Below are 26,686 nucleotides of genomic sequence, written 5' to 3' on the forward strand. Positions count from 1 at the left end.
TTGGATCTCTTCCATTGTTCTCGGAAATCTACTGAAGTTTAAAAATGTTTTGGAACTCTTCCATTGTTCTCAGAATGTTACTCTTTTTTTAAATAAGTCTGTAGAACTCATTCATTGTTCTTGGAATACTGCTGAAGTTTAAAAATGCTTTGGAACTCTTCCATTGTTCTCAGAATTCTGCTGAAGTTTACAAATGCTTTGGAACTCCTCCATTGTTCTCAGAATACTGCTGAAGTTTAAAATTGCTTTGGAACGTCGCCATTGTTCTCAAAATTTTGCTTAAGTTTAAAAATGCTTTGGAACTCATCCATTGTTCTCGGAATTCTGCTGAAGTTTAAAAATACTTGAGAACTCTTCCATTGTACTTTTAATTCTACTGAAGATTAAAAATGCTTTGGAACTCTTCCATTGTTCTCATAATTTTGCTGAATGTTAAAAATGCTTGGGAACTCTTCCATTGTTCTCGGAATTATGCTAAAGTTTAAAAATGCTTTGCAAATTCATCCATTGTTCTCGGAGTTCTGCTGAAGTTTTAAAATGCTTTGGAACTCTTCTATTGTTCTGGGAAGTCTGTAGAAATTTAAAAATGCTTTGGAACTCTTCCATTGTTCTCGGAAATCTACTGAAGTTCAAAAATGATTTGGAACTCTTCCATTGTTCTCGGAATTCTTCTGAAGTTTAAAAATGATTTCGAACTCATCCATTGCTCTAGGAATTCTGCTGAAGTTTAAAATTGCTTTAGAACTCCTCCATTGTTCTCGAAATTCTACTATAGTTTAAAAATGCTTTGGAACTCTTCCATTGTTCTTGAAATTCTGCTGAAGGTTAAAAATGCTTTGGAACTCTTCCATTGTTCTCAGAATTCTGCTGAAGTTTAAAAATGCTTTGGAACTCTTTCATTGTTCTCGGAATTCTGCTGAAGTTTAAAAATGCTTTGGATCTCTTTCATTGTTCTCTTAAATCTACTGAAGTTTAAAAATGCTTTGGAACTCTTCCATTGTTCTCGGAATTCTGCTGAAGTTTAAAAATACTTTGGATCTCTTCCATTGTTCTCGGAAATCTACTGAAGTTTAAAAATGTTTTGGAACTCTTCCATTGTTCTCGGAATGTTACTCTTTTTTTAAATAAGTCTGTAGAACTCATCCATTGTTCTTGGAATTCTGCTGAAGTTTAAAAATGCTTTTGAACTCTTCCATTGTTCTCAGAATTCTGCTGAAGTTTACAAATGCTTTGGAACTCCTCCATTGTTCTCAGAATACTGCTGAAGTTTAAAAATGCTTTGGAACGTCGCCATTGTTCTCAAAATTTTGCTTAAGTTTAAAAATGCTTTGGAACTCTTCCATTGTTCTCAGAATTCTGCTGAAGTTTAAAAATACTTGAAAACTCTTCCATTGTACTCGTAATTCTGCTGAAGTTTAAAAATGCTTTGGAACTCTTCCATTGTTCTCAAAATTCTGCTGAATGTTAAAAATGCTTGGGAACTCTTCCATTGTTCTCGAAATTATGCTGAAGTTTAAAAATGCTTTGCAAATTCATCCATTGTTCTCGGAGTTCTGCTGAAGTTTAAAAATGCTTTATAACTCTTCCAATGTTCTTGGAATTCTGCTAAAGTTTAAAAATGATTGGGAACTCTTCCATTGTTCTCGTAATTCTGCTGAAGTTTAAAAATGCTTTGGAACTCTTCCATTGTTCTCATAATGCTGCTGAACGTTAAAGATGCTTGGGAACTCTTCCATTGTTCTCGGAATTCTGATGAAGGTTAAAAATGCTTTGCAAACTCATCCATTGTTCTCGGAATTCTGCTGAAGTTTAAAAATGCTTTGGAACTCTTCCATTGTTCTGGGACGTCTGCTGAAATTTAAAAATGCTTTGGAACTTTTCCATTGTTCTCGGAAAAATACTGAAGTTCAAAAATCATTTAGAACTCTTCCCTTGTTCTCGGAAATCTACTGAAGTTTAAAAATGCTTTGGAACTTTTGTATTGTTATCTAAATTCTGCTGAAGTTTAAAAATGCTTTGGAACTCTTCCATTGTTCTCGGAATTCTGCTGAGGTTTAAAAATGCTTTGGATCTCTTCCATTGTTCTTGGAAATCTACTGAAGTTTAAAAATGTTTTGGAACTCTTTCATTGTTCTCGGAAATCTGCTGAAGAATAAAAATGCTTTGGAACTCTCACATTGTTCTCGGTATGTTACTCTTTTTTAAAATTAGTCTGTAGAACTCATCCATTGTTCTTGGAATTCTGCTGAAGTTTAAAAATGCTTTGGAACTCTTCCAATGTTCTCGGAATTCTGCTGAAGTTTAAAAATGTTATGGAACTCATCCATTGTTCTCGGAATTCTGCTGAAGTTTAAAAATGCTTTGGAACTCTCCCATTGTTCTTGTAATTTTTTTTTTAAATCAGTCTGTAGAACTCTTCCATTGTTCTTGGAATTCTGGTGAAGTTTAAAAATGCTTTATAACTCTTCCAATGTTCTTGGAATTCTGCTGAAGTTTAAAAATGCTTTATAACTCTTCCAATGTTCTTGGAAATCTGCTGAAGTTTAAAAATGCTTGGGAACTCTTCCATTGTTCTCATAATTCTGCTTAAGTTTAAAAATGCTTTGGAACTCTTCCATTGTTCTCATAATTCTGCTGAACGTTAAAGATGCTTGGGAACTCTTCCAATGTTCTCGTAATTCTGCTGAAGGTTAAAAATGCTTTTCAAACTCATCCATTGTTCTCGGAATTATGCTAAACTTTAAAAATGCTTTGGAACTCTTCCATTGTTCTGGGACGTCTGCTGAAATTTAAAAATGCTTTGGAACTCTTGCATTGTTCTCGGAAATCTACTGAAGTTTAAAAATGCTTTGGAACTTTTGTATTGTTATCCGAATTCTGCTGAAGTTTAAAAATGCTTTAGAACTCTTCCATAGTTCTCGGAATTCTGCTGAAGTTTAAAAATACTTTGGATCTCTTCCATTGTTCTCGGAAATCTACTGAAGTTTAAAAATGTTTTGGAACTCTTCCATTGTTCTCAGAATGTTACTCTTTTTTTAAATAAGTCTGTAGAACTCATCCATTGTTCTTGGAATACTGCTGAAGTTTAAAAATGCTTTGGAACTCTTCCATTGTTCTCAGAATTCTCCTGAAGTTTACAAATACTTTGGAACTCCTCCATTGTTCTCAGAATACTGCTGAAGTTTAAAATTGCTTTGGAACGTCGCCATTGTTCTCAAAATTTTGCTTAAGTTTAAAAATGCTTTGGAACTCATCCATTGTTCTCGGAATTCTGCTGAAGTTTAAAAATACTTGGGAACTCTTCCATTGTACTTGTAATTCTACTGAAGATTAAAAATGCTTTGGAACTCTTCCATTGTTCTCATAATTCTGCTGAATCTTAAAAATGCTTGGGAACTCTTCCATTGTTCTCGGAATTATGCTAAAGTTTAAAAATGCTTTGCAAATTCATCCATTGTTCTCGGAGTTCTGCTGAAGTTTTAAAATGCTTTGGAACTCTTCTATTGTTCTGGGAAGTCTGTAGAAATTTAAAAATGCTTTGGAACTCTTCCATTGTTCTCGGAAATCTACTGAAGTTCAAAAATGATTTGGAACTCTTCCATTGTTCTCGGAATTCTTCTGAAGTTTAAAAATGATTTCGAACTCATCCATTGCTCTAGGAATTCTGCTGAAGTTTAAAATTGCTTTAGAACTCCTCCATTGTTCTTGAAATTCTGCTGAAGGTTAAAAATGCTTTGGAACTCTTCCATTGTTCTCAGAATTCTGCTGAAGTTTAAAAATGCTTTGGAACTCTTTCATTGTTCTCGGAATTCTGCTGAAGTTTAAAAATGCTTTGGATCTCTTCCAATGTTCTCTTAAATCTACTGAAGTTTAAAAATGCTTTGGAACTCTTCCATTGTTCTCGGAATTCTGCTGAAGTTTAAAAATACTTTGGATCTCTTCCATTGTTCTCGGAAATCTACTGAAGTTTAAAAATGTTTTGGAACTCTTCCATTGTTCTCGGAATGTTACTCTTTTTTTAAATAAGTCTGTAGAACTCACCCATTGTTCTTGGAATTCTGCTGAAGTTTAAAAATGCTTTTGAACTCTTCCATTGTTCTCAGAATTCTGCTGAAGTTTACAAATGCTTTGGAACTCCTCCATTGTTCTCAGAATACTGCTGAAGTTTAAAAATGCTTTGGAACGTCGCCATTGTTCTCAAAATTTTGCTTAAGTTTAAAAATGCTTTGGAACTCTTCCATTGTTCTCGGAATTCTGCTGAAGTTTAAAAATACTTGGGAACTCTTCCATTGTACTCATAATTCTGCTGAAGTTTAAAAATGCTTTGGAACTCTTCCATTGTTCTCATAATTCTGCTGAATGTTAAAAATGCTTTGGAACTCTTCCATTGTTCTCGGAATTATGCTGAAGTTTAAAAATGCTTTGAAAATTCATCCATTGTTCTCGGAGTTCTGCTGAAGTTTAAAAATGCTTTATAACTCTTCCAATGTTCTTGTAATTCTGCTGAAGTTTAAAAATGATTGGGAACTCTTCCATTGTTCTCGTAATTCTGCTGAAATTTAAAAATGTTTTGGAACTCTTACATTGTTCTCATAATGCTGCTGAACGTTAAAGATGCTTGGGAACTCTTCCATTGTTCTCGGAATTCTGATGAAGGTTAAAAATGCTTTGCAAACTCATCCATTGTTCTCGGAATTCTGCTGAAGTTTAAAAATGCTTTGGAACTCTTCCATTGTTCTGGGACATCTGCTGAAATTTAAAAATGCTTTGGAACTTTTCCATTGTTCTCGGAAAAATACTGAAGTTCAAAAATCATTTGGAACTCTTCCCTTGTTCTCGGAAATCTACTGAAGTTTAAAAATGCTTTGGAACTTTTGTATTGTTATCTAAATTCTGCTGAAGTTTAAAAATGCTTTGGAACTCTTCCATTGTTCTCGGAATTCTGCTGAAGTTTAAAAATGCTTTGGATCTCTTCCATTGTTCTTGGAAATCTACTGAAGTTTAAAAATGTTTTGGAACTCTTTCATTGTTCTCGGAAATCTGCTGAAGAATAAAAATGCTTTGGAACTCTCACATTGTTCTCGGAATGTTACTCTTTTTTAAAATTAGTCTGTAGAACTCATCCATTGTTCTTGGAATTCTGCTGAAGTTTAAAAATGCTTTGGAACTCTTCCAATGTTCTCGGAATTCTGCTGAAGTTTAAAAATGTTATGGAACTCATCCATTGTTCTCAGAATTCTGCTGAAGTTTAAAAATGCTTTGCAAATTTATCCATTGTTCTTGGAATTCTGCTGAAGTTTAAAAATGCTTTGGAACTCTCCCATTGTTCTTGTAATTTTTTTTTTAAATCAGTCTGTAGAACTCTTCCATTGTTCTTGGAATTCTGGTGAAGTTTAAAAATGCTTTATAACTCTTCCAATGTTCTTGGAATTCTGCTGAAGTTTAAAAATGCTTTATAACTCTTCCAATGTTCTTGGAAATCTGCTGAAGTTTAAAAATGCTTGGGAACTCTTCCATTGTTCTCATAATTCTGCTTAAGTTTAAAAATGCTTTGGAACTCTTCCATTGTTCTCATAATTCTGCTGAACTTTAAAGATGCTTGGGTACTCTTCCAATGTTCTCGTAATTCTGCTGAAGGTTAAAAATGCTTTTCAAACTCATCCATTGTTCTCGGAATTATGCTAAACTTTAAAAATGCTTTGGAACTCTTCCATTGTTCTGGGACGTCTGCTGAAATTTAAAAATGCTTTGGAACTCTTGCATTGTTCTCGGAAATCTACTGAAGTTTAAAAATGCTTTGGAACTTTTGTATTGTTATCCGAATTCTGCTGAAGTTTAAAAATGCTTTAGAACTCTTCCATAGTTCTCGGAATTCTGCTGAAGTTTAAAAATACTTTGGATCTCTTCCATTGTTCTCGGAAATCTACTGAAGTTTAAAAATGTTTTGGAACTCTTCCATTGTTCTCAGAATGTTACTCTTTTTTTAAATAAGTCTGTAGAACTCATCCATTGTTCTTGGAATACTGCTGAAGTTTAAAAATGCTTTGGAACTCTTCCATTGTTCTCAGAATTCTGCTGAAGTTTACAAATGCTTTGGAACTCCTCCATTGTTCTCAGAATACTGCTGAAGTTTAAAATTGCTTTGGAACGTCGCCATTGTTCTCAAAATTTTGCTTAAGTTTAAAAATGCTTTGGAACTCATCCATTGTTCTCGGAATTCTGCTGAAGTTTAAAAATACTTGGGAACTCTTCCATTGTACTTGTAATTCTACTGAAGATTAAAAATGCTTTGGAACTCTTCCATTGTTCTCATAATTCTGCTGAATGTTAAAAATGCTTGGGAACTCTTCCATTGTTCTCGGAATTATGCTAAAGTTTAAAAATGCTTTGCAAATTCATCCATTGTTCTCGGAGTTCTGCTGAAGTTTTAAAATGCTTTGGAACTCTTCCATTGTTCTGGGAAGTCTGTAGAAATTTAAAAATGCTTTGGAACTCTTCCATTGTTCTCGGAAATCTACTGAAGTTCAAAAATGATTTGGAACTCTTCCATTGTTCTCGGAATTCTTCTGAAGTTTAAAAATGATTTCGAACTCATCCATTGCTCTAGGAATTCTGCTGAAGTTTAAAATTGCTTTAGAACTCCTCCATTGTTCTCAAAATTCTGCTATAGTTTAAAAATGCTTTGGAACTCTTCCATTGTTCTTGAAATTCTGCTGAAGGTTAAAAATGCTTTGGAACTCTTCCATTGTTCTCAGAATTCTGCTGAAGTTTAAAAATGCTTTGGAATTCTTCCATTGTTCTCGGAATTCTGATGAAGGTTAAAAATGCTTGGTAACCATTCCAATGTTCTCAGAATTCTGCTGAAGTTTAAAAATGCTTTGGAACTCATCCATTGTTCTCGGAATTCTGCTGAAGTTTAAAAATGGTATGGAACTCTTCCATTGTTCTCGGAATTCTGCTGAAGTTTAAAAATGCTTTGAAACTCTTTCATTGTTCTCGGAATTCTGCTGAAGCTTAAAAATGTTATGGAACTCTTCCATTGTTCTCGGAATTCTGCTGAAGTTTAAAAATGCTTTGCAAATTTATCCATTGTTCTTGGAATTCTGCTGAAGTTTAAAAATGCTTTATAACTCTTCCAATGTTCTTGGAATTCTGGTGAAGTTTAAAAATGATTGGGAACTCTTCCATTGTTCTCGTAATTCTGCTGTAGTTTAAAAATGCTTTGGAACTCTTCCATTGTTCTCATAATGCTGCTGAACGTTAAAGATGCTTGGGAACACTTCCATTGTTCTCGGAATTCTGATGAAGGTTAAAAATGCTTTGGAACTCTTCCATTGTTCTGGGACGTCTGCTGAAATTTAAAAATGCTTTGGAACTTTTCCATTGTTCTCGGAAAACTACTGAAGTTCAAAAATCATTTGGAACTCTTCCCTTGTTCTCGGAAATCTACTGAAGTTTAAAAATGCTTTGGAACTTTTGTATTGTTATCTAAATTCTGCTGAAGTTTAAAAATGCTTTGGAACTCTTCCATTGTTCTCGGAATTCTGCTGAAGTTTAAAAATGCTTTGGATCTCTTCCATTGTTCTTGGAAATCTACTGAAGTTTAAAAATGTTTTGGAACTCTTTCATTGTTCTCGGAAATTGTCACGGGTGTGTTGCCACGAAGATCGTCACGAGTACACAGCCTGACTTCTCGCAGCTGACTTGTTGGTGCTTTGTGTTTCTCGGCAGTGAGGGAGTTAATTCTCTCTCTCTCTCTGGGCTAGATGAGGTCCAGCCTCGCCCAGCTGCAATCAATACTTCTGTAGTGAGACTCCTTCATATACCTGCTGGTCTGTTTGGGAGGTGTCGGTGAAAGCATTTCATTCAGACTGACAGAGCGGATCGTGGTGTTTGGAGTTGCTGAGATAAGTGTATTTGGAAGTGTTTTTTCCCTTTCCTCGCTTTATCATTTATCTCCTTTCCCGTTGGTGTTCCCTCTGTTGTAGTTGAGAAGTTGTTTGTATGCAAGGTGGTTTTGGTTTTTCCCTTGTACTGTCTCGTTCGTCTAAATACTGTGTTTGGGCATATTATTTCTTGTTCCCTTTGGTTGTGATTGGGGTCCTTCTCAGGACTAGATTACTGAGGTCCAGGGATCTTCAGGAGGTAGGGGTTACGCTGGCGGCCTGGACCTCTGTACCTTTAACAGTACCTCCAGGTTGAGGGATTAGTCAGGGCCCCAGCTTAGGGTCAGCTTAGGCCCCCTACCTCCAGTATACAGAGACAGCGTGACATTTTCACCGACCCACTTAGTTTTTCTCCAGCTACTATGGATCCAGTAGCCGGTCTAGCTCGGCAATTGCAGAGTTTGTCCATGGAGCTGGCGGACGTTAGGTCCAAGGTTTGGCATCCTCAGGAGCAAGCCGGACCAGAACCTAAAGTAGCTCTCCCTGATAGGTTCACTGGGGGGCGGGACAAGTTTTTTGTTTTCCGGGAGGCATGTAAATTGTACTTTCGGCTGCGGCCTCGGTCATCGGGGAGTGAAGAACAAAGGGTGGGAATTGTCATCTCGCTCCTACAAGGGGACCCACAATCTTGGGCGTTCTCTCTTCCCCCGGGTTCCCCGGCTCTCCAGTCAGTGGATAGGTTTTTCGCTGCCCTGGGACTCGTATATGATGACCCAGATCGGATCTCCCTTGCTGAGTCTAAGTTACGTAGGATCCAGCAGGGAGATCGTCTGGCGGAGGAATTCTGTTCGGAGTTCCGTAGGTGGGCCACGGACACCCAGTGGAATGACCCGGCTCTTAGGAGCCAGTTTTGTCATGGTTTATCCGACAAATTACAGGATGTGTTGGCACAGTATGACTCTCCCGTGTCTCTGGAAGCCGCTATGGCCCTCGCTATTCGCGTGGACAGACGGCTTCGGGAGAGGTGCGGGATAACTCTACCCCCTGTGATGACTCCACCTCCTACAAGGTCCCCTCATATGGTGGTTCCCCTGGTCAGTCCAGAGGAGCCTATGCAATTAGTAGGGACATCATTTCGGGGGAGGGGACCGGTGGTGCGCCATAAGGCAGGAAGGTGTTTCTTCTGCGGGAGAAAGGGACATTTTATTGGGGGGTGTCCATCCCATCCCTTGCAGAGTGAAGAGTCGTCGGAAAACTGTTGATCCCAGGTTGTGTGGTGGACGGCAATCTGGGAGTAGGTATTTCGTCCCTAGGTTCGTCTCAGTTTCTCGTACCGGCGGAGGTGGTGGTGGGTACGAGAACTGAGAGGATATCTGTTCTTCTGGATAGTGGGGCCGGGGCTAATCTGGTTGATGCTCGGTTTGCCCGGGTTCAAGGTATGCGGTTGAGTGAGTTGGCTAAACCCATCCCCATATTCTCGATCGATGCCAGGCCTCTCGGGCAGGGAAGTTTTTTGCAAGTTGTGCATGACGTAAAACTTCAAGTGGGGGCAATACATAAAGAACTGTTGTCTTGCTACGTGTTGGAGGGTCTTCCCACTCCTATTGTGTTGGGCCTTCCTTGGTTAGCTAAGCATAACCCGGTTATTAATTGGCAAACCAGGGAGATAAGCCAATGGAGTAAATTCTGTAATAAAAACTGCATGAACACGGTCATTGGTGCGGTTACTCCTTGGGTCTTACCTCCATTTCTGGCGGACTTTGAGGATGTATTCTCGGAGAAAGGGTGTCAGGAACTACCTCCTCATCGCGTGTATGACTGTTCTGTAAAACTGCTCCCTGAGGCCAAGTTACCTAAAGCTAGGTTGTATAACCTTTCTGGTCCTGAGAGGCAGGCCATGAAGGATTATATCTCAGAAAGTCTGGCTAAGGGGCATATTAGACCTTCATCTTCACCGGTGGCTGTGGGGTTCTTCTTTGTTAAGAAGAAAGATGGAGGCCTACGCCCTTGCCTGGATTTCCGTGAACTTAATCGGATTACGGTCCGAGATCCGTATCCGCTCCCACTTATTCCCGATCTCTTTAATCAGATCGTGGGCGCCAAATGGTTTTCTAAGTTGGATCTCAGGGGGGCGTACAATCTGATTAGGATGAAGGAGGGGGATGAGTGGAAGACGGCGTTTAACACTCCGGAGGGGCATTATGAGAACCTTGTCATGCCATTCGTTCTGACTAATGCCCCGGCGGTGTTCCAACACTTTGTTAATGACATTTTTCGCCGCTTGGTGGGACAGTTTGTTGTCATATATCTGGATGATATCCTAATTTACTCGCCGGATCTGGTGTCTCATCAGGAGCACGTTAGGCAGGTGTTACAGATCTTGCGGGATAATAAACTGTATGCCAAGTGGGAAAAGTGTGTGTTCGCCGTACAGGAACTCCAGTTTTTAGGCTTCCTGGTTTCAGCGTCCGGTTTTCGTATGGACCCTGGGAAAGTGCGGGCAGTTCTTGAGTGGGATCGGCCAGAGAATCTTAAGGCACTACAACGTTTCCTGGGGTTTGCTAATTATTACCGGAAGTTCATTCGTAATTTCTCGTCCATGGTTAAGCCTCTCACTGACATGACTAAAAAGGGGACGGATTTTTCTAGGTGGTCTGACAAGGCTTGTCAAGCATTCTCCTCTTTGAAAAAATGTTTTGCCTCGGCGCCCATACTCATTCAACCTGATGCGTCTCAGCCATTCATTGTAGAGGTAGACGCTTCCGAGGTAGGGGTGGGAGCAGTATTGTCACAGGGTTCGTCCCCTGGTAAGTGGCATCCGTGCGCCTTTTTCTCTAAAAAATTGTCGTCCGCTGAGAGGAATTACGATGTCGGCAATAGGGAACTCTTGGCCATTAAGTTAGCTTTTGAGGAGTGGCGCCATTTTCTGGAGGGGGCTGTTCATCCGGTCACCGTCATCACCGATCACAAGAACCTGCTATATCTGGAGTCCGCGAAACGTCTGAATCCCAGACAAGCTAGGTGGTCATTGTTTTTTACCAGGTTTAATTTTGTCGTTACATATCGTCCTGGGTCAAAAAATGTAAAGGCGGATGCCTTATCTCGTAGTTTCCCGGGGGCCGGGAATACGGACGACCCGATTCCTATCCTTCAGGAGGGGGTGGTGGTTTCGGCAGTATGCTCTGAGCTGGAGGAGGAGGTATTGGAGGCTCAGGGGGACGCCCCTGTTGGACCTCCAGGGAGATTGTTTGTTCCAGATCAGTTGCGACAAAAGGTGATCGAGGCACACCATAACTCAGTTTTTGCAGGACACCCGGGGAGTAAAGCTACTGTGGATCTCCTCTCGCGTCGGTTTTGGTGGCCTAATTTACATAAGGAGGTGGTAACTTTTGTCGCGTCCTGTGGGGTTTGTGCGCGCTCTAAGACCTCACATACCCGTCCGTCTGGGGCCCTCTTACCTTTGAAGATCCCGGAGCGTCCTTGGACTCATCTGTCTATGGACTTTATTACGGACCTCCCTCCGTCTTCGGGTAAAACGGTCATACTCGTTGTAGTGGACAGGTTCAGCAAGATGGCACATTTTATCGCTCTTCCGGCTCTCCCTAATGCTAAAACTCTTGCGCAGGTGTTCATTGGGGAGATTGTGAGGCTTCACGGGGTACCCTCCGAGGTGGTGTCCGATCGGGGGTCTCAGTTTGTGTCTAAGTTCTGGAAGGCGTTTTGTGCACGGCGGGGGATGCAGTTGTCATTCTCATCGGCTTTTCATCCTCAGACCAATGGTCAGACGGAACGTATGAACCAGAGCTTGGAGACATATCTCCGGTGTGTTGTGTCAGAGAACCAGGAGGACTGGGCTTTTTTCTTACCTCTGGCAGAGTTTGCTCTTAATAATAGGCGGAGCGAGTCCACTGGTAAGTCCCCGTTTTTTGGGGCATATGGTTTTCACCCCCAGTTTTGTACTTTCAGTGGGGGGGGCTCTTCGGGGGTTCCTGAGGAGGAACGATTTTCCTCATCACTCGCTTCAGTATGGAGAGGGGTGCTGAAGAATCTGAATACTATGGGGAACCGATACAAACGTATGGCTGATAGGAGGAGAGTGTCTGGTCCGGACCTAAGTGTGAACGATCAGGTATGGTTGTCTACCAGGAATATAAAACTTAAGGTTCCCTCCTGGAAACTGGGTCCCAGGTTCATCGGGCCGTACAGAATCAGTTCTATTATTAATCCGGTGGCATTCCGTCTTGACCTCCCCCCTACGTTTAAAATTCACAACGTGTTTCACAGATCATTGCTTAAGAGGTATGTGGCGCCGGTGGTACCGTCACTTTTACCTCCCCCTCCAGTGGTTGTCAATGGTAACTTGGAGTTCCAGGTATCGAGGGTCATTGATTCACGCTTTAATCGCCGGTCCCTTCAGTACCTGGTTCATTGGAAGGGGTATGGTCCTGAGGAGAGGATGTGGGTTCCTGCGTCGGATATTAACGCAGACCGATTAGTTCGGGCCTTCCACACGACTCACCCGGATAAACCTGGCCCTGAGGGTCCGGAGGCCCCTCGTAGAAGGGGGGGTACTGTCACGGGTGTGTTGCCACGAAGATCGTCACGAGTACACAGCCTGACTTCTCGCAGCTGACTTGTTGGTGCTTTGTGTTTCTCGGCAGTGAGGGAGTTAATTCTCTCTCTCTCTCTGGGCTAGATGAGGTCCAGCCTCGCCCAGCTGCAATCAATACTTCTGTAGTGAGACTCCTTCATATACCTGCTGGTCTGTTTGGGAGGTGTCGGTGAAAGCATTTCATTCAGACTGACAGAGCGGATCGTGGTGTTTGGAGTTGCTGAGATAAGTGTATTTGGAAGTGTTTTTTCCCTTTCCTCGCTTTATCATTTATCTCCTTTCCCGTTGGTGTTCCCTCTGTTGTAGTTGAGAAGTTGTTTGTATGCAAGGTGGTTTTGGTTTTTCCCTTGTACTGTCTCGTTCGTCTAAATACTGTGTTTGGGCATATTATTTCTTGTTCCCTTTGGTTGTGATTGGGGTCCTTCTCAGGACTAGATTACTGAGGTGCAGGGATCTTCAGGAGGTAGGGGTTACGCTGGCGGCCTGGACCTCTGTACCTTTAACAGTACCTCCAGGTTGAGGGATTAGTCAGGGCCCCAGCTTAGGGTCAGCTTAGGCCCCCTACCTCCAGTATACAGAGACAGCGTGACAGAAATCTGCTGAAGAATAAAAATGCTTTGGAACTCTCACATTGTTCTCGGAATGTTACTCTTTTTTAAAATTAGTCTGTAGAACTCATCCATTGTTCTTGGAATTCTGCTGAAGTTTAAAAATGCTTTGGAACTCTTCCAATGTTCTCGGAATTCTGCTGAAGTTTAAAAATGTTATGGAACTCATCCATTGTTCTCAGAATTCTGCTGAAGTTTAAAAATGCTTTGCAAATTTATCCATTGTTCTTGGAATTCTGCTGAAGTTTAAAAATGCTTTGGAACTCTCCCATTGTTCTTGTAATTTTTTTTTTAAATCAGTCTGTAGAACTCTTCCATTGTTCTTGGAATTCTGGTGAAGTTTAAAAATGCTTTATAACTCTTCCAATGTTCTTGGAATTCTGCTGAAGTTTAAAAATGCTTTATAACTCTTCCAATGTTCTTGGAAATCTGCTGAAGTTTAAAAATGCTTGGGAACTCTTCCATTGTTCTCATAATTCTGCTTAAGTTTAAAAATGCTTGGGAACTCTTCCAATGTTCTCGTAATTCTGCTGAAGGTTAAAAATGCTTTGGAACTCTTCCATTGTTCTCATAATTCTGCTGAACGTTAAAGATGCTTGGGTACTCTTCCAATGTTCTCGTAATTCTGCTGAAGGTTAAAAATGCTTTTCAAACTCATCCATTGTTCTCGGAATTATGCTAAACTTTAAAAATGCTTTGGAACTCTTCCATTGTTCTGGGACGTCTGCTGAAATTTAAAAATGCTTTGGAACTCTTGCATTGTTCTCGGAAATCTACTGAAGTTTAAAAATGCTTTGGAACTTTTGTATTGTTATCCGAATTCTGCTGAAGTTTAAAAATGCCTTAGAACTCTTCCATAGTTCTCGGAATTCTGCTGAAGTTTAAAAATACTTTGGATCTCTTCCATTGTTCTCGGAAATCTACTGAAGTTTAAAAATGTTTTGGAACTCTTCCATTGTTCTCAGAATGTTACTCTTTTTTTAAATAAGTCTGTAGAACTCATCCATTGTTCTTGGAATACTGCTGAAGTTTAAAAATGCTTTGGAACTCTTCCATTGTTCTCAGAATTCTGCTGAAGTTTACAAATGCTTTGGAACTCCTCCATTGTTCTCAGAATACTGCTGAAGTTTAAAATTGCTTTGGAACGTCGCCATTGTTCTCAAAATTTTGCTTAAGTTTAAAAATGCTTTGGAACTCATCCATTGTTCTCGGAATTCTGCTGAAGTTTAAAAATACTTGGGAACTCTTCCATTGTACTTGTAATTCTACTGAATATTAAAAATGCTTTGGAACTCTTCCATTGTTCTCATAATTCTGCTGAATGTTAAAAATGCTTGGGAACTCTTCCATTGTTCTCGGAATTATGCTAAAGTTTAAAAATGCTTTGCAAATTCATCCATTGTTCTCGGAGTTCTGCTGAAGTTTTAAAATGCTTTGGAACTCTTCCATTGTTCTGGGAAGTCTGTAGAAATTTAAAAATGCTTTGGAACTCTTCCATTGTTCTCGGAAATCTACTGAAGTTCAAAAATGATTTGGAACTCTTCCATTGTTCTCGGAATTCTTCTGAAGTTTAAAAATGATTTCGAACTCATCCATTGCTCTAGGAATTCTGCTGAAGTTTAAAATTGCTTTAGAACTCCTCCATTGTTCTCGAAATTCTGCTATAGTTTAAAAATGCTTTGGAACTCTTCCATTGTTCTTGAAATTCTGCTGAAGGTTAAAAATGCTTTGGAACTCTTCCATTGTTCTCAGAATTCTGCTGAAGTTTAAAAATGCTTTGGAATTCTTCCATTGTTCTCGGAATTCTGATGAAGGTTAAAAATGCTTGGTAACCATTCCAATGTTCTCAGAATTCTGCTGAAGTTTAAAAATGCTTTGGAACTCATCCATTGTTCTCGGAATTCTGCTGAAGTTTAAAAATGGTATGGAACTCTTCCATTGTTCTCGGAATTCTGCTGAAGTTTAAAAATGCTTTGAAACTCTTTCATTGTTCTCGGAATTCTGCTGAAGCTTAAAAATGGTATGGAACTCTTCCATTGTTCTCGGAATTCTGCTGAAGTTTAAAAATGCTTTGCAAATTTATCCATTGTTCTTGGAATTCTGCTGAAGTTTAAAAATGCTTTATAACTCTTCCAATGTTCTTGGAATTCTGGTGAAGTTTAAAAATGATTGGGAACTCTTCCATTGTTCTCGGAATTCTGCTGTAGTTTAAAAATGCTTTGGAACTCTTCCATTGTTCTCATAATGCTGCTGAACGTTAAAGATGCTTGGGAACACTTCCATTGTTCTCGGAATTCTGATGAAGGTTAAAAATGCTTTGGAACTCTTCCATTGTTCTGGGACGTCTGCTGAAATTTAAAAATGCTTTGGAACTTTTCCATTGTTCTCGGAAAACTACTGAAGTTCAAAAATCATTTGGAACTCTTCCATTGTTCTCGGAAATCTACTGAAGTTTAAAAATGCTTTGGAACTTTTGTATTGTTATCTAAATTCTGCTGAAGTTTAAAAATGCTTTGGAACTCTTCCATTGTTCTCGGAATTCTGCTGAAGTTTAAAAATGCTTTGGATCTCTTCCATTGTTCTTGGAAATCTACTGAAGTTTAAAAATGTTTTGGAACTCTTTCATTGTTCTCGGAAATCTGCTGAAGAATAAAAATGCTTTGGAACTCTCACATTGTTCTCGGAATGTTACTATTTTTTAAAATTAGTCTGTAGAACTCATCCATTGTTCTTGGAATTCTGCTGAAGTTTAAAAATGCTTTGGAACTCTTCCAATGTTCTCGGAATTCTGCTGAAGTTTAAAAATGTTATGGAACTCATCCATTGTTCTCGGAATTCTGCTGAAGTTTAAAAATGCTTTGCAAATTTATCCATTGTTCTTGGAATTCTGCTGAAGTTTAAAAATGCTTTGGAACTCTCCCATTGTTCTCGTAATTTTTTTTTTAAATCAGTCTGTAGAACTCTTCCATTGTTCTTGGAATTCTGCTGAAGTTTAAAAATGCTTTATCACTCTTCCAATGTTCTTGGAATTCTGCTGAAGTTTAAAAATGCTTGGGAACTCTTCCATTGTTCTCATAATTCTGCTGAAGTTTAAAAATGCTTTGGAACTCTTCCATTGTTCTCATAATTCTGCTGAACTTTAAAGATTCTTGGGAACTCTTCCATTGTTCTCGGAATTCTGCTGAGGGTTAAAAATGCTTTGCAAACTCATCCATTGTTCTCGGAATTCTGCTGAACTTTAAAAATGCTTTGGAACTCTTCCATTGTTCTCGGAAAACTACTGAAGTTCAAAAATCATTTGGAACTCTTCCATTGTTCTCGGAAATCTACTGAAGTTTAAAAATACTTTGGAACTTTTCTATTGTTATCCGATTTCTGCTGAAGTTTAAAAATGCTTTGGAACTCTTCCATTGTTCTCATAATTCTACTGAAGTTTAAAAATGCTTTGGAACTCTTCCATTGTTCTCGGAATTCTGCTGAAGTTTAAAAATACTTTGGATCTCTTCCATTGTTCTCAGAAATCTACTGAAGTTTAAAAATGTTTTGGAACTCTTCCATTGTTCTTGGAATGTTACTCTTTTTTTAATTAAGTCTGTAGAACTCATCCATTGTTCTTGGAATTCTGCTGAAGTTTAAAAATGCTTTGGAACTCTTCCATTGTTCTCAGAATTCTGCTGAAGTTTACAAATGCTTTGGAACTCCTCCATTGTTCTCAGAATACTGCTGATGTTTAAAAATGCTTTGGAACACCGCAATTGTTCTCAAAATTCTGCTAAAGTTTAAAAATTATTTGGAACTCATCCATTGTTCTCGGAATTCTGAAGACGTTTAAAAATACTTGGGAACTTTTCCATTGTTCTCGTAATTCTGCTGAAGTTTAAAAATGCTTTGGAACTCTTCCACTGTTCTCATAATTCTGCTGAACGTTAAAAATCCTTGGGAACTCTTCCATTGTTCTCGGAATTATGCTGAAGTTTAAAAATGCTTTGCTAATTCATTGATTGTTCTAGGAGTTCTGCTGAAGTTTTAATGCTTTGGAACTCTTCCATTGTTCTGGGAAGTCTGTTGAAATTTAAAATTGCTTTGGAACTCTTCCATTGTTCTCGGAAATCTACTGAAGTTCAAAAATGATTTGGAACTCTTGCAATGTTCTCGGAAATATACTGAAGTTTAAAAATGCTTTGGAACTTTTGTATTGTTATTGGAAATCTGCTGAAGTTTAAAAATGCTTTGGAACTCTTCCATTGTTCTCGTAATTCTTCTGAAGTTTAAAAATGCTTTGGAACTCATCCATTTTTCTCGGAATTCTGCTGAAGTATAAAATTGCTTTAGAACTCCTCCATTGTTCTCGAAATTCTGCTAAAGTTTAAAAATGCTTTGGAACTCTTCCATTGTTCTCGAAATTCTGCTGAAGGTTAAAAATGGTATGGAACTCTTCCATTGTTCTCGGAATTCTGCTGAAGGTTAAAAATGCTTTGGAATTCATCCATTGTTCTCAGAATTCTGATGAAGGTTAAAAATGCTTGGCAACCATTCCAATGTTCTCAGAATTCTGCTGAAGTTTAAAAATGCTTTGGAACTGATCCATTGTTCTCGGAATTCTGCTGAAGTTTAAAAATGCTTTGGAACTGATCCATTGTTCTTGGAATTCAGCTGAAGTTTAAAAATGCTTTGGAACTCTCCCATTGTTATCAGAATATTTTTTTTTTAAATCAGTCTGTAGAACTCTTCCATTGTTCTTGGAATTCTGCTGAAGTTTAAAAATGCTTTATAACTCTTCCAATGTTCTTGGAATTCTGCTGAAGTTTAAAAATGCTTGGGAACTCTTCCATTGTTATCGTAATTCTGCTGAAGTTTAAAAATGCTTTGGAGCTCTTCCATTGTTCTCATAATTCTGCTGAACGTTAAAGAAGCTTGGGAACTCTTCCATTTTTCTCGGAATTCTGCTGAAGGTTAAAAATGCTTTGCAAACTCATCCATTGTTCTCGGAATTCTGCTGAAGTTTAAAAATGCTTTGGAACTCTTCCATTGTTATGGGACGTCTGCTGAAATTTAAAAATGCTTTGGAACTCTTCCATTGTTCTCGGAAATCTACTGAAATTCAAAAATCATTTGGAACTCTTCCATTGTTCTCAGAAATCTACTGAAGTTTAAAAATGCTTTAGAACTTTTGTATTGTTATCCGAATTCTGCTGAAGTTTAAAAATGCTTTGGAACTCTTCCATTGTTCTCGCAACTCTGCTGAAGTTTAAAAATGCTTTGGATCTCTTCCATTGTTCTCGGAAATCTACTTAAGTTTAAAAATGTTTTGGAACTCTTCCATTGTTCTTGGAAATCTGCTGAAGAATAAAAATGCTTTGGAACTCTCCCATTGTTCTCGGAATGTTACTCTTTTTTAAAATTAGTCTGTAGAACTCATCCATTGTTCTCAGAATTCTGCTGAAGTTTAAAAATGCTTTGGAACTCATCCATTGTTCTCGAAGTTCTGCTGAAGTTTAAAATTGCTTTGGAACTCCTCCATTGTTCTCGAAATTCTGCTAAAGTTTAAAAATGCTTTGGAACTCATCCATTGTTCTCGGAATTCTGCTGATGTTTAAAAATGCTTTGGAACTCTTCCATTGTTCTCAGAATTCTGATGTAGTTTAAAAATGCTTTACAAATTCATCCATTGTTCTCAGAATTATATGCTTAAGTTTAAAAATGCTTTGAAACTCTTCCATTGTTCTCGGAATTCTGCTGAAGGTTAAAAATGCTTGGAAACTCGTCCGTTGTTCTTGGATTCTGATGAAGTTTAAAACTCCTTTGCAAATTCATCCATTGTTTGCGGAATTCTGCTGAAGTTTAAAAATGCTTTGGAACTCTTCCATTGTTCTCAGAATTCTGCTGAAATTTCAAAATGCTTTGGTGCACCGCCATTGCTCTCAGAATTCTGCTGAAGTTTAAAAATGCTTTGGAACTCATCCAATGTTTTCGGAATTCTGCTGAAGTTTAAAAGTGCTGTGGAACTCTTCCATTGTTCTCGGACTTCTGCTGAAGATTAAAAATGCTTTGGAACGCCTCTATTGTTCTCAAAATTCTGCTGTAGTTTAAAAATGCTTTGGAACCCTTCCATTTTTCTCGGAATTCTCCTGAAGTTTAAAAATCCTTTTGAACTCTCCCATTGTTCTCAGAATGTTATTGTTTTTTTAAATCAATCTGTAGTACTCTTCCATTGTTCTCAGAAACCTGCTGTAGGTTAAAAATGCTTGGTAACTCTACCATTGTTCTCAAAATTCTGCTGTAGTTTAAAAATGCTTTGGAAGTCTTCCATTGTTCTCGGAATTCTACTGAAGGTTAAAAATGCTTTGGAACTCCTCTATGTTCTTGAAATTCTGCTGAAGGTTAAAAATGCTTGGTTACTCTTCCATTGTTCTCAGAATACTGCTGAAGTTTAAAAATGCTTTGGAACTCTCCCATTGTTCTGAGAATTTTAAAGTTTTTTTAAATCAGTCTGTAGTACTCTTCCATTGTTCTCGGAATCCTGCTGTAGGTTAAAAATGCTTGGTAACTCTTCCATTGTTCTCAGAATTCTGCTGAAGTTTAAAAATGCTTTGCAAAGTCACCCATTGTTCTCGGAATTCTGCTGAAGTTTAAAAATGCTTTGGAACTCTTCCATTGTTCTCAGAATTCTGCTGAAGTTTAAAAATGCTTTGGAACTCCTCCATTGTTCTCAGAATACTGCTGAAGTTTAAAAATGCTTTGGAATTCCGCCGTAGTTCTCAAAATTCGGCTGAAGTTTAAAAATGCTTTGGAACTCATCCATTGTTCTCAGAATTCTGCTGAATGTTTAAAAATACTTGGGAGCTCTTCCATTGTACTTGTAATTCTGCTGAAGTTTTAAAATGCTTTGGAAATCTTCCATTGTTCTCATAATTCTGCTGAACGTTAAAGATGCTTGGGAACTCTTCCATTGTTCTCGGAATTCTGCTGAAGGTTAAAAATGCTTGGCAAACTCATCCATTGTTCTCCGAATTCTGCTGAAGTTTAAAAATGCTTTGGAACTTTTGTATTGTTATCCGAATTCTGCTTAAGTTTAAAAATTCTTTGGAACTCTTCCATTGTTCTCGGAATTCTGCTGAAGTTTAAAAATGCTTTGGATCTCTTCCATTGCTCTCGCAAATCTACTGAAGTTTAAAAATGTTTTGGAACTCTTCCATTGTTCTCGTAAATCTGCTGAAGAATAAAAATGCTTTGGAACTCTCACATTGTTCTCGGAATGTTACTCTTTTTTAAAATTATTCTGTAGAACTCACCATTGTTCTCAGAATTCTGCTGAAGTTTAAAAATGCTTTGGATCTCATCCATTGTTCTCGGAATTCTGCTGAAGTTTAAAAATACTTGGGAACTCTTCCATTGTACGCCTAATTCTGCTGAAGTTTAAGAATGCTTTGGAACCCTTCAATTGTTCTCGGAATTATGCTGAAGGTTAAAAATGCTTTGCAAATTCATCCATTGTTCTCGGAGATCTGCTGAAGTTTTAAAATGCTTTGGATCTCTTCCATTGTTCTCGGAAATCTACTTAAGTTCAAAAATGATTTGGAACTCTTCCATTGTTCTCTGAAATCTACTGAAGTTTAAAAATGCTTTGGAACTTTTGTATTGTTATCGGAAATATGCTGAAGTTTAAAAATGCTTTGGAACTCTTCCATTGTTCTCGGAATTCTTCTGAAGTTTAAAATTGCTTTAGAAGTCCTCCATTGTTCGCGAAATTCTGCTATAGTTTAAAAATGCTTTGGAACTCTTCCATTGTTCTTGAAATTCTGCTGAAGGTTAAAAGTGCTTTGGAACTCTTCCATTGTTCTCAGAATTCTGCTGAAGTTTAAAAATGCTCTGGAATTCTTCCATTGTTCTCGGAATTCTGATGAAGGTTAAAAATGCTTGGTAACCATTCCAATGTTCTCAGAATTCTGCTGAAGTTTAAAAATGCTTTGGAACTCTTCCAATGTTCTCGGAATTCTGTTGAAGTTTAAAAATGGTATGGAACTCATACATTGTTCTCGGAATTCTGCTGAAGTTTAAAAATGCTTTGGAACTCTCCCATTGTTTTCGGATTTTTTTTTTAAATCAGTCTGTAGAACTCTTCCATTGTTCTTGGAATTCTGCTGAACTTTAAAAATGCATTATAACTCTTCCAATGTTCTTGGAATTCTGCTGAAGTTTAAAAATGCTTTATAACTCTTCCAATGTTCTTGGAATTCTGCTGAAATTTAAAAATGCTTGGGAACTCTTTCATTGTTCTCATAATTCTGCTTAAGTTTAAAAATGCTTTGGAACTCTTCCATTGTTCTCATAATTCTGCTGAACGTTAAAGATGCTTGGGAACTCTTCCAATGTTCTCATAATTCTGCTGAAGGTTAAAAATGCTTTGCAAACTCATCCATTGTTCTCGGAATTATGCTAAACTTTAAAAATGTTTTGGAACTCTTCCATTGTTCTGGGACGTCTGCTGAAATTTAAAAATGCTTTGGAACTCTTGCATTGTTCTCGGAAATCTACTGAAGTTTAAAAATGCTTTGGAACTTTTGTATTGTTATCCGAATTCTGCTGAAGTTTAAAAATGCTTTAGAACTCTTTCATTGTTCTCGGAATTCTGCTGAAGTTTAAAAATACTTTGGATATCTTCCATTTTTCTCGGAAATCTACTGAAGTTTAAAAATGTTTTGGAACTCTTCCATTGTTCTCAGAATGTTACTCTTTTTTTAAATAAGTCTGTAGAACTCATCCATTGTTATTGGAATTCTGCTGAAGTTTAAAAATGCGTTGGAACTCTTCCATTGTTCTCAGAATTCTGCTGAAGTACACAAATGCTTTGGAACTCCTCCATTGTTCTCAGAATACTGCTGAAGTTTAAAAATGCTTTGGAACGTCACCATTGTTCTCAAAATTTTCCTTAAGTTTAAAAATGCTTTGGAACTCATCCATTGTTCTCGGAATTCTGCTGAAGTTTAAAAATACTTGGGATCTCTTCCATTGTACTCGTAATTCTACTGAAGTTTAAAAATGCTTTGGAACTCTTCCATTGTTCTCATAATTCTGCTGAATGTTAAAAATGCTTGGGAACTCTTCCATTGTTCTCGGAATTATGCTAAAGTTTAAAAATGCTTTGCAAATTCATCCATTGTTCTCAGAGTTCTGCTGAAGTTTTAAAATGCTTTGAAAATCTTCCATTGTTCTGGGAAGTTTGTAGAAATTTAAAAATGCTTTGGAACTCTTCCTTTGTTCTCGGAAATCTACTGAAGTTTAAAAATGATTTGGAACTCTTCCATTGTTCTTGGAATTCTTCTGAAGTTTAAAAATGCTTTCGAACTCATCCATTGCTCTAGGAATTCTGCTGAAGTTTAAAATTGCTTTAGAACTCCTCCATTGTTCTCGAAATTCTGCTATATTTTAAAAATGCTTTGGAACTCTTCCATTGTTCTTGAAATTCTGCTGAAGGTTTAAAATGCTTTGGAACTCTTCCATTGTTCTCAGAATTCTGCTGAAGTTTAAAAATGCTTTGGAATTCTTCCATTGTTCTCGGAAATCTGATGAAGGTTAAAAATGCTTTGGAACTCCTCCATTGTTCTCATAATACTGCTGAAGTTTAAAAATGCTTTTGAACACCGCCATTGTTCTCAAAACTCTGCTGAAGTTTAAAAATGCTTTGGATCTCATCCATTGTTTTCGGAATTCTGCTGAAGTTTAAAAATACTTGGGAACTCTTCCATTGTACTCGTAATTCTGCTGAAGTTTAAGAATGCTTTGGAACTCTTCCATTGTTCTCGGAATTATGCTGAAGGTTAAAAATGCTTTGCAAATTCATCCATTGTTCTCGGAGATCTGCTGAAGTTTTAAAATGCTTTGGATCTCTTCCATTGTTCTCGGAAATCTACTTAAGTTTTAAAATGCTTTGGAACTCTTCCATTGTTCTCTGAAATCTACTGAAGTTTAAAAATGCTTTGGAACTTTTGTATTGTTATCGGAAATATGCTGAAGTTTAAAAATGCTTTGGAACTCTTCCATTGTTCTCGGAATTCTTCTGAAGTTTAAAAATGCTTTGGAACTCATCCATTGTTCTCGGAATTCTGCTGAAGTTTAAAATTGCTTTAGAACTCCTCCATTGTTCACGAAATTCTGCTATAGTTTAAAAATGCTTTGGAACTCTTCCATTGTTCTTGAAATTCTGCTAAAGGTTAAAAATGCTTTGGAACTCTTCCATTGTTCTCAGAATTCTGCTGAAGTTTAAAAATGCTTTGGAATTCTTCCATTGTTCTCGGAATTCTGATGAAGGTTAAAAATGCTTGGTAACCATTCCAATGTTCTCAGAATTCTGCTGAAGTTTAAAAATGCTTTGGAACTCTCCCATTGTTTTCAGAATTTTTTTTTTAAATCAGTCTGTAGAACTCTTCCATTGCTCTTGGAATTCTGCTGAACTTTAAAAATGCTTTGGAACTTTTGTATTGTTATCTAAATTCTGCTGAAGTTTAAAAATGCTTTGGAACTCTTCCATTGTTCTCGGAATTCTGCTGAAGTTTAAAAATGCTTTGGATCTCTTCCATTGTTCTTGGAAATCTACTGAAGTTTAAAAATGTTTTGGAACTCTTTCATTGTTCTCGGAAATCTGCTGAAGAATAAAAATGCTTTGGAACTCTCACATTGTTCTCGGAATGTTACTCTTTTTTAAAATTAGTCTGTAGAACTTATCCATTGTTCTTGGAATTCTGCTGAAGTTTAAAAATGCTTTGGAACTCTTCCAATGTTCTCGGAATTCTGCTGAAGTTTAAAAATGTTATGGAACTCATCCATTGTTCTCGGAATTCTGCTGATGTTTAAAAATGCTTTGCAAATTTATCCATTGTTCTTGGAATTCTGCTGAAGTTTAAAAATGCTTTGGAACTCTCCCATTGTTCTCGTAATTTTTTTTTTAAATCAGTCTGTAGTTCTCTTCCATTGTTCTTGGAATTCTGCTGAAGTTTAAAAATACTTTATAACTCTTCCAATGTTCTTGGAATTCTGCTGAAGTTTAAAAATGCTTTATAACTCTTCCAATGTTCTTGCAAATCTGCTGAAGTTTAAAAATGCTTGGGAACTCTTCCATTGTTCTCATAATTCTGCTGAAGTTTAAAAATGCTTTGGAACTCTTCCATTGTTCTCGGAATTCTGCTGAACGTTAAAGATTCTTGGGAACTCTTCCATTGTTCTTGGAATTCTGCTGAAGGTTAAAAATGCTTTGCATACTCATCCATTGTTCTCGGAATTCTGCTGAACTTTAAAAATGCTTTGGAACTCTTCCATTGTTCTCGGAAAACTACTGAAGTTCAAAAATCATTTGGAACTCTTCCATTGTTCTCGGAAATCTACTGAAGTTTAAAAATACTTTGGAACTTTTGTATTGTTATCCGATTTCTGCTGAAGTTTAAAAATGCTTTGGAACTCTTCCATTGTTCTCGGAATTCTGCTGAAGTTTAAAAATGCTTTGGATCTCTTCCATTGTTCTCTTAAATCTACTGAAGTTTAAAAATATTTTGGAACTCTTTCATTGTTCTCGGAATTCTGCTGAAGTATAAAAATACTTTGGATCTCTTCCATTGTTCTCGGAAATCTACTGAAGTTTAAAAATGTTTTGGAACTCTTCCATTGTTCTCGGAATGTTACTCTTTTTTTAAATAAGTCTGTAGAACTCATCCATTGTTCTTGGAATTCTGATGAAGTTTAAAAATGCTTTGGAACTCTTCCATTGTTCTCAGAATTCTGCTGAAGTTTACAAATGCTTTGGAACTCCGTCATTGTTCTCAGAATACTGCTGAAGTTTAAAAAGGCTTTGGAACGTCGCCATTGTTCTCAAAATTTTGCTTAAGTTTAAAAATACTTTGGAAATCTTCCATTGTTCTCGGAATTCTGCTGAAGTTTAAAAATGTTTGGAACTCTTCCATTGTTCTCATAATTCTGCTGAATGTTAAAAATGCTTGGGAACTCTTCCATTGTTCTCGGAATTATGGTGAAGTTTAAAAATGCTTTGCAAATTCATCCATTGTTCTCGGAGTTCTGCTGAAGTTTTAAAATGCTTTGGAACTCTTCCATTGTTATGGGAAGTCTGTTGAAATTTAAAAATGCTTTGGTACTCTTCCATTGTTATCGGAAATCTACTGAAGTTCAAAAATGATTTGGAACTCTTCCATTGTTCTCGGAATTCTTCTGAAGTTTAAAAATGCTTTGGAGCTCATCCATTGCTCTCGGAATTCTGCTGAAGTTTAAAATTGCTTTAGAACTCCTCCATTGTTCTCGAAATTCTGCTATAGTTTAAAAATGCTTTGGAACTCTTCCATTGTTCTTGAAATTCTGCTGAAGGTTAAAAATGCTTTGGAACTCTTCCATTGTTCTCAGAATTCTGCTGAAGTTTAAAAATGCTTTGGAATTCTTCCATTGTTCTCGGAATTCTGATGAAGGTTAAAAATGCTTGGTAACCATTCCAATGTTCTCAGAATTCTGCTGAAGTTTAAAAATGCTTTGGAACTCATCCATTGTTCTCAGAGTTCTGCTGAAGTTTAAAAATGGTATAGAACTCTTCCATTGTTCTCGGAATTCTGCTGAAGTTTAAAAATGCTTTGGAACTCTTCCATTGTTCTCAGAATTCTGCTGAAGTTTAAAAATGGTATGGAACTCTTCCATTGTTCTCGGAATTCTGCTGAAGTTTAAAAATGCTTTGCAAATTTATCCATTGTTCTTGGAATTCTGCTGAAGTTTAAAAATGCTTTATAACTCTTCCAATGTTCTTGGAATTCTGCTGAAGTTTAAAAATGATTGGGAACTCTTCCATTGTTCTCTTAATTCTGCTGAAGTTTAAAAATGCTTTGGAACTCTTTCATTGTTCTCATAATGCTGCTGAACGTTAAAGATGCTTGGGAACTCTTCCATTGTTCTCGGAATTCTGATGAAGGTTAAAAATGCTTTGAAAACTCATCCATTGTTCTCGGAATTCTGCTGAAGTTTAAAAATGCTTTGGAACTCTTCCATTGTTCTGGGACGTCTGCTGAAATTTAAAAATGCTTTGGAACTTTTCCATTGTTCTCGGAAATCTACTGAAGTTCAAAAATCATTTGGAACTCTTCCATTGTTCTCGGAAATCTACTGAAGTTTAAAAATGCTTTGGAACTTTTGTATTGTTATCTAAATTCTGCTGAAGTTTAAAAATGCTTTGGAACTCTTCCATTGTTCTCGGAATTCTGCTGAAGTTTAAAAATGCTTTGGATCTCTTCCATTGTTCTTGGAAATCTACTGAAGTTTAAAAATGTTTTGGAACTCATCCATTGTTCTCGGAATTCTGCTGAAGTTTAAAAATGCTTTGCAAATTTATCCATTGTTCTTGGAATTCTGCTGAAGTTTAAAAATGCTTTGGAACTCTCCCATTGTTCTCGTAATTTTTTTTTTAAATCAGTCTGTATAACTCTTCCATTGTTCTTGGAATTCTGCTGAAGTTTAAAAATACTTTATAACTCTTCCAATGTTCTTGGAATTCTGCTGAAGTTTAAAAATGCTTTATAACTCTTCCAATGTTCTTGCAA

The sequence above is a fragment of the Phyllobates terribilis genome, unplaced genomic scaffold, assembly GCF_046119375.1.
Source record: "Phyllobates terribilis strain yellow unplaced genomic scaffold, ASM4611937v1 Scaffold_3__8_contigs__length_932513732, whole genome shotgun sequence".
Taxonomy (NCBI): domain Eukaryota; kingdom Metazoa; phylum Chordata; class Amphibia; order Anura; family Dendrobatidae; genus Phyllobates; species Phyllobates terribilis.